The following is an 8,348-nucleotide window of genomic DNA, read 5'->3' as shown; positions in this document are numbered from 1 at the left end:
AAGCTCCAAAGCAGTTGTATTTAAGTCCTCCCGATTATTTAGTAGAATAGCTATTTTTCCCTACACGAGTGAAGCTCCAAAAGAGCTCTATTAAAGCCCTCCCGATTATTTAGTAACATAGATATTTTTACTTAAGCGAGATCCACGAGGCTGTCTCTTCAACAGGGGCCAAAGGGGTTACCTCTTTCAAATGGACAAGGGTTATGTCGGTCTGGAGCTTTTTTAGCTAGTGGGGGTGGCGAGGAGTCTACGTCTTTAGTAACCTTGGATCGGTGAAGAATTAGTATATTTGTGGGCGGAGTTGACAGGGCACTGAAGACAGTGGGGTCTGTTTACAATTTGAGAACAGGCTCTGTTTACATTTGAGGTGATGTGAGTGGGCCCCCCTAATCCCCGGATAATCCCCGGATTTGGCGAGAGATAGTGTTCTGTAGAAGCGGTGGGGCTGTGGGTAGTTTGAGAGGCACAAGATGGACTGAACTTTAGAAAATCCTGAATATGCGCAAAATTAAAAGAAATGTAATACAGAAAATGTAAATTGAAATTTTCAGTAATCAGCATAATCTCAGTAAATACTACACCTACCCAAGACCTATATTTTCCTGTATTGTAGAATATATCAAACGTATTATTTAAAGAAAAGGTAAATGTAAAGCTTGAATAAATACAAATATTATGTTTTAAATGTGTGTGTGTGTGTATTCACAACACCCGGTGATGTAAATGAAATGTAACATTACTAAGTTAACTTAAGAAATCCTTAGAGGAACCATAGAATATATATGTAATATAAGAAGCATAGAATATATATGTAGAAACTGTGAAATTTCAATAAAACTCAATAAAAGCAGCATTTGTAATAATATTAGTAACAAAACATCAAATAATTTTAAATAAATATCTAATGTAATCCATTCATGCAATAAGATTAAGTAAATACACAATATGATTTAAGCAAAAACCTACGTGTGTATGTATATTTATATAATTTACACATTGTAATAGCTTGGGGGTGCAGTCTGAAGACCTTAATGGTCTTGGTTGTATTGACAGTAAGAAATTTGAACAGCCTTCAGTAGAACTAACTTGTAACATTCTTACATACATAAAGAATGAAAACACAATTTTAATAACGACAGTAAGTAAATTAAACTAAACCACACTTATTTAACTCAAGAAATACAGTATACAACCGACATTTAACTGAGCACAGCTCTCTTTACTAGTTAGATAACTCTCCAAGGTAAAACAGAAGCCTTATAGTAGTAACTTTCTTACAGAAATAAAGAATGCACCCCATGATGTTAAGAAAAAAATAAATTAAAAAATACTAAAGTAACTTTAGACATATTAAATATGTATCATTCATTAAGTATGTGTCTATTAAAACAGTACATTTATACTTTTTCTAGAAAAATAATCTCCAGTCTCAGCATCTCAGGGAGTGAGACCTACCTAGCAGCACATAAACAGAATACAGACAGAGGCCAGAAGGAGCAGCAACCTTAGAGACCACAGCGAAAGATAAGCGCAGGGAGTCCTGCTCTCAGCACCGCGGTGGGGGTTTGCAGGAGCGGCACGGTTCCATCAACAACACAAAACTAGCCCCCCTAATGACTGAGAATGTATCACCAGAAATCCTGTACAAATCCAGCAGGTCAGGCACTTCTACCCTGTCTGAGTAACGTCATTCAGTAACATCTGTAAATTATATTCTGTATAAATTCTATGAAGTTCTTATCTGGGTGTCTGACTTTAAGTCTTCCTTTTGATGGTTTTAAACCATTTTTGCAAATAAGTGACTCTTGTAATGCAAGTGTGAGAAACACTTCTGATTTTCCAATTCTTCAAAAGACCCTTTTCGAAATAAACAGTTCAAAATGTCTTTATTAATCATGCACAGTAAACAGAAACAGGTGTGATATTGTACAGATATGTGAGATACCAGATGTATTTCACTTCAAATGTTTAGTTTTGCAAAATGCTTTATGAGACTCATTGTCTGTGTCTAAGTAATGTACAATTGTGTTCAAACATGCACAGTGCACTGAAATACACATGATAGATTTGACTATTTCGCTACAAATGTTGAAATTTGGGAAATGCTTTATTATTATTATTATTATTATTATTATTATTATTATTATTATTATTATTATTATTATTATTATTATTTCTTGGCAGGGCGACTTACAACATAAGGGCAATATAAAGTGTATTTTCTATATCCAAGTCAATTCCGGTTGTAACAAAGCATACATAGCAAACAGAAATAGTGTATACGTTATATTCAAAATACTTTGTGGGCTTATTGCATATATCGATTTTATTATTTTTATTACACATAGGTCTCCTCAAGAGGGGTTTAATCGGCTCTGTATGGGTTGGGGTGGGGGGTCTGAGCTCATGCATATCCAGAAGCCTTAATGCCCTGCTCTGTTTCAAGAGCCAAGTTTAGCCATTTGGCATTCCTTTTAAATGTATGTAGTCTGTTGATAACATAAAGGCTTAAAGCTGTTTTTTATGTTTACACATAGTGACAGACTGATAGACAGACACAGCATCACACAGTGCTGACAGACACAGCATCACCCTGAACAGATCTGTCAAATCAACAGCTAGGACCTAACAGCATATAGCGGTTTTTAGTCATCTAGGGTTTAAAACAGCATCGCAGATTCTCATTCACCCTTTCGATAGTTTGATGATTAACTTTGAAATGTGAGCAGTACAGGACTAGCGCAGTTCAGATTAATTTTCTATACAGTGGGCTGATGTAGCATCTTTTCCTTCCTTCCTACCTTGTGTATGTTATTAACAATAAAGAAGCATTTCATAAAATAGATACATTTCTTTTCATTCTTATTTTGTACAAAAGTATGTTCTTACTGGCTTGTGTCTCTCTCTGCTAAATCTGATTTAGCTTTACTGTACAACCCGTACCCCAAATAATGTTAAAAATAAGTAAAGTAGTTAAAAAGACAAAAGTTATGCACATCAACCTGTTCGATGTGTCCCTGTATACAAATTAAATAAGTATTGTTTTAATGACCTCCTTGACTTCTGCACACTCTGAGTCATCCAAAGTTGTGCTAAAAAGGGTTGATCTGATCGCGCTGGGGAGAAATCGGTGGGGGAGGAGAGTCCAGCTAAAAAAAAAAAAGCTCTGGCTTCTGTGGAGAGCAGCCTGAAAAGCTGCGAGGAATACGGCCCCGTACATTCACAGCCGCTCTCATATCTTAACGACATGACACAGATCCTCCAGAGTAGACCGGACAGCACAATGTAACATTACAACAGTACAAATGCAGCGTGTCTATCTAGTTAGTTAGATAGTTGTATTAATTCTCAGCATTGACATTGACATTATTCAAAATACAACACTAGTGATCGTCTGGAGCGTTACAAGAATTGGGGGACAGGATTTCTCAGGCTTTAGGGAGATTGAACCATCGTCACGTGTTCCACAGTGTAGGACTGCCAGGGTTTCTTTTGTTTCATTTTTATGTAAACTGTGTTGATGTGCCACTTCTGATGTACGGTGTATATATATATATATATATATAGAAGTAGTTTAAGGTTTGTTCTTGTGTACTGCCTGGTTTTAGCTTTACTTATTATTGTAACCCACAGAACTGCTTGTAATCCCTGCAGCTGTGGCAGACACAAAACACGTTATTCGCACAGTATGTGCTAAACTATCTCCCCCTTCTTTGCCACAAATATATTATGTGTTGCACCTCCTCGGACAATAACATTCCCACGAGGCATGACATGTGCACCTGCTTGTGGGAACACTGCAGAACTTTTTCTTTCCCAAACCCATTAACCAATGAATCATTACTATTATGTTATGTAACTATGTATCGGGACTGCCCCGTAACTGTTGCTGAAGTTGTTTGTTAGACTGTATAAAGGCTGTGTGATACTTTCAATAAACTGAAGATAAACGAACGGACTACTTCTGTGTCTGTGAATTTGTCTTCCCGAGCGCTCGTCTCCTGCTGAACAGTCTCCCCTGTAGCTGAAACGCTGACTGGCCTGACTGCCTGATTCACTGGGATCCGAAGGTTTGCTTCACCTGAAGCGTTGTACCTTAAAAAGGACACTTTCTTTATGACATTAGTCGGCTGAAAAAGGTTTTCAAAGTAAGATAAAAGAAACAAATGTGTTGTTGTTTCTAAGCATTTATCAGGTCTCTGTTTTAGGGCCTCAACTTAGTTTTCTTTATTGTCACAAATGAGTAAAATGTTGTTGTTTTTTTATTTAAAGTTACACATTTGTTTATTTTATCTTACTTTGAAAACCTTTTTCAGCCGACTAATGTCATAAAGACGGAAAGTCTGTAAACAGTTATTTCTGATGTGTTTGAGGTATTCGGTCTAGTTATTTGAAATTACATACTAATCTAAAGCAGATTCCCCCTGAGTATTTGTTATAGGCTCCCTGTTTGTATTCAGCATTATGATTTATAATAATGCATTTGATTAAGGTTGAATAAATCCAAAAAAAATAAATAAATCTTGATCTTTGTTAAAATGAACCTTTGTCTTTAGCCTGTATTTTACTGATAAGTCAAATCCCGCTTAAAAAATAGCTTTTACATTGGGCCCAAAAGCCAAATATGTCCACCAGTATAAAAACTGTGTTCATATGATTTAAAATACATGAGCTGAATAACACAACAAATCAATAAGATTTAATTAAACATGCTGTTAAAAGGCGATACACATGACACCATACTTCTTGACAGTCCAGAAAAACTGATGTCGTTGTACTTTTAATTTCAGGGGTAATGTAGACAGATGACTGGGTATGAGAGTAAGTGTCCTATGCTGTGGAACGTGTGACGATGGTTCAATCTCCCTAAAGCCTGAGAAATCCTGTCCCCCAATTTGTGTAATGCTCCAGACGATCACTAGTGTTGTATTTTAAATAATGTTCAACCAGGCTTAATAGCCCTGCCCGTTCATTAACTGTGTTGCCCTGAATTCAAGGTAACCATTAAGATGCTACTTATTCTTACAATTACTAATATGTTAAATCTCATAGTCATTTAATTTTAACACCCTCTTTGATGCAATCTTTACACTTTCAACTTGGTTTCTTTTTAATGTCACTATTTGGAAAGTTTAATTTGTTTTTAGCGCTCACAGAAACCTTTCTTCCCGAACAGGCGGTGGTGGGTGGTCAGTTTAGTTATTATTTAAGTTATTTGTAATACAAATCAATACAAATGTAAAGTGAAATTAATCTTTTAAAGCAGAAACATTTTATTTTATTTTCATTTAGTTTACCGATCCTGTATGGAACTGATAATACCATAGTAACGAAAAATAAAAACATCAAGACCTTGCAGTTCTCATGTGTTTCTGTACAGCCTTAACAGTGTCAATGCTGAAAATGAATACAACTATCTAACTAACTAGATAGACACGCTGCATTTGTACTGTTGTAATGTTACATTGTGCTGTCCGGTCTACTCTGGAGGATCTGTGTCATGTCGTTAAGATATGAGAGCTGCTGTGAATGTATGGGGCCGCATTCCTCGCAGCTTTTCAGGCTGCTCTCCACAGAGGCCGGAGCTTTTTTTTTTTAGCTGGACTCTCCTCCCCCACCGATTTCTCCCCAGTGCGATCAGATCAGCCCTTTTTAGCACAACTTTGCATGACTCAGAGTGTGCAGAAGTCAAGGAGGTCATTAAAACAATACTTATTTAATTTGTATACAGGGTCACATCGAACAGGTTGATGTGCATAACTTTTGTCTTTTTAACTACTTCACTTATTTTTAATGTTATTTGGGGTACGGGTTGTACATTAAAGCTAAATCAGATTTAGCAGAGAGACACAAGCCGGTAAGAACATATTTTTGTACAAAATATGAATCAGAGATGTATCTATTTTATGAAATGCTTCTTTATTGTTAATAACATACACAAGGTGGGAAGGAAGGAAATGATGCTACATCAGCCCACTGTATAGAAAATTAATCTGAACTGCGCTAGTCCTGTACTGCTCACATTTCAAAGATAATCATCAAACTATCGAAAGGGTGAATGAGAATCTGCGATGCTGTTTTAAACCCTAGATGACTAAAAACCGCTATATGCTGTTAGGTCCTAGCTGTTGATTTGACAGATTTGTTCAGGGTGATGCTGTGTCTGTCAGCACTGTGTGATGCTGTGTCTGTCTGTCAGTCTGTCACTATGTGTAAACATAAAAAACAGCTTTAAGCCTTTATGTTATCAACAGACTACATACATTTAAAAGGAATGCCAAATGGCTAAACTTGGCTCTTGAAACAGAGCAGGGCATTAAGGCTTCTGGATATGCATGAGCTCAGACCCCCCACCCCAACCCATACAGAGCCGATTAAACTCCTCTTGAGGAGACCTATGTGTAATAAAAATAATAAAATCGATATATGCAATAAGCCCACAAAGTATTTTGAATATAACGTATACACTATTTCTGTTTGCTATGTATGCTTTGTTACAACCGGAATTGACTTGGATATAGAAAATACACTTTATATTGCCCTTATGTTGTAAGTCGCCCTGCCAAGAAATAATAATAATAATAATAATAATAATAATAATAATAATAATAAAGCATTTCCCAAATTTCAACATTTGTAGCGAAATAGTCAAATCTATCATGTGTATTTCAGTGCACTGTGCATGTTTGAACACAATTGTACATTACTTAGACACAGACAATGAGTCTCATAAAGCATTTTGCAAAACTAAACATTTGAAGTGAAATACATCTGGTGTCTCACATATCTGTACAATATCACACCTGTTTCTGTTTACTGTGCATGATTAATAAAAACATTTTGAACTGTTTATTTCGAAAAGGGTCTTTTGAAGAATTGGAAAATCAGAAGTCTTTCTCACACTTGCATTACAAGAGTCACTTATTTGCAAAAATGGTTTAAAACCATCAAAAGGAAGACTTAAAGTCAGACACCCAGATAAGAACTTCATAGAATTTATACAGAATATCATTTAGAGATGTTACTGAATGATGTTACTCAGACAGGGTAGAAGTGCCTGACCTGCTGGATTTGTACAGGATTTCTGGTGATAAATTCTCAGTCGTTAGGGGGGCTAGTTTTGTGTTGTTGATGGAACTGTGCCGCTCCCTGCAAAACCCCACCGTGGTGCTGACAGCAGGACGTGCTGCTTCTGAAGCCCCTCCACTGCAGTGTGATCGTGTCAGGGGCCTCAGTGGAATGACTGTGTGAATTGTTTTGTTGAAGCAAATTCTTAATAAAACATTCAAATATTCAACTGTGTCGGTTTGGTCTTTATAACTCACCCTATTATTATGGTTATTTATTTATGTATGTATGTATTTTTTTATCGGTTTTCTCTATTTCTAGCCAATCTCTCTTTTTCTGTGCCTGATTGTTTTGTGTTAACCCTATCTCACTACAGACCTGCTTGATTCACGCATGATCCGGTGTAACTCTAGTGTGACTGTGTCTCCCTGCGCTTATCTTTCGCTGTGGTCTCTAAGGTTGCTGCTCCTTCTGGCCTCTGTCTGTATTCTGTTTATGTGCTGCTAGGTAGGTCTCACTCCCTGAGATGCTGAGACTGGAGATTATTTTTCTAGAAAAAGTATAAATGTACTGTTTTAATAGACACATACTTAATGAATGATACATATTAAATATGTCTAAAGTTACTTTAATATTTTTTAATTTATTTTTTTCTTAACATCATGGGGTGCATTCTTTATTTCTGTAAGAAAGGTACTACTATAAGGCTTCTGTTTGACCTTGGAGAGTTATCTAACTAGCAAAGAGAGCTGTGCTCAGTTAAATGTTGGTTATATATTGTATTTCTTAAGTTAAATAAGTGGTTTAGCTTCATTTACTTACTGTCGTTATTAAAATTGTGTTTTCATTCTTTATGTCTGTAAGAATGTTACTAGTTAGTTCTACTGAAGGCTGTTCAAATTTCTTACTGTCAATACAACCGAGACCATTAAGGTCTTCAGACTGCACCCCCAAGCTATTGTAATGTGTAAATTATATAAATATACATACACACGTAGGTTTTTGCTTAAATCATATTGTGTATTTACTTAATCTTATTGCATGAATGGATTACATTAGATATTTATTTAAAATTATTTGCTTCTTATATTACATATATATTCTATGGCTCTTCTAAGGATTTCTTAAGTTAACTTAGTAACGTTACATTTCGTTTACAACACACACACACACACATTTAAAACATAATATTTGTATTTATTCAAGCTTTGCATTTACCTTTTCTTTAAATAATACGTTTGATTTATTCTACAATACAGGAAAATATAGGTCTTGGGTAG

This window comes from Amia ocellicauda, chromosome 17 (assembly GCF_036373705.1).
Source record: "Amia ocellicauda isolate fAmiCal2 chromosome 17, fAmiCal2.hap1, whole genome shotgun sequence".
Lineage (NCBI taxonomy): Eukaryota > Metazoa > Chordata > Actinopteri > Amiiformes > Amiidae > Amia > Amia ocellicauda.
Note: the sequence above shows the minus strand (reverse complement) of the source record.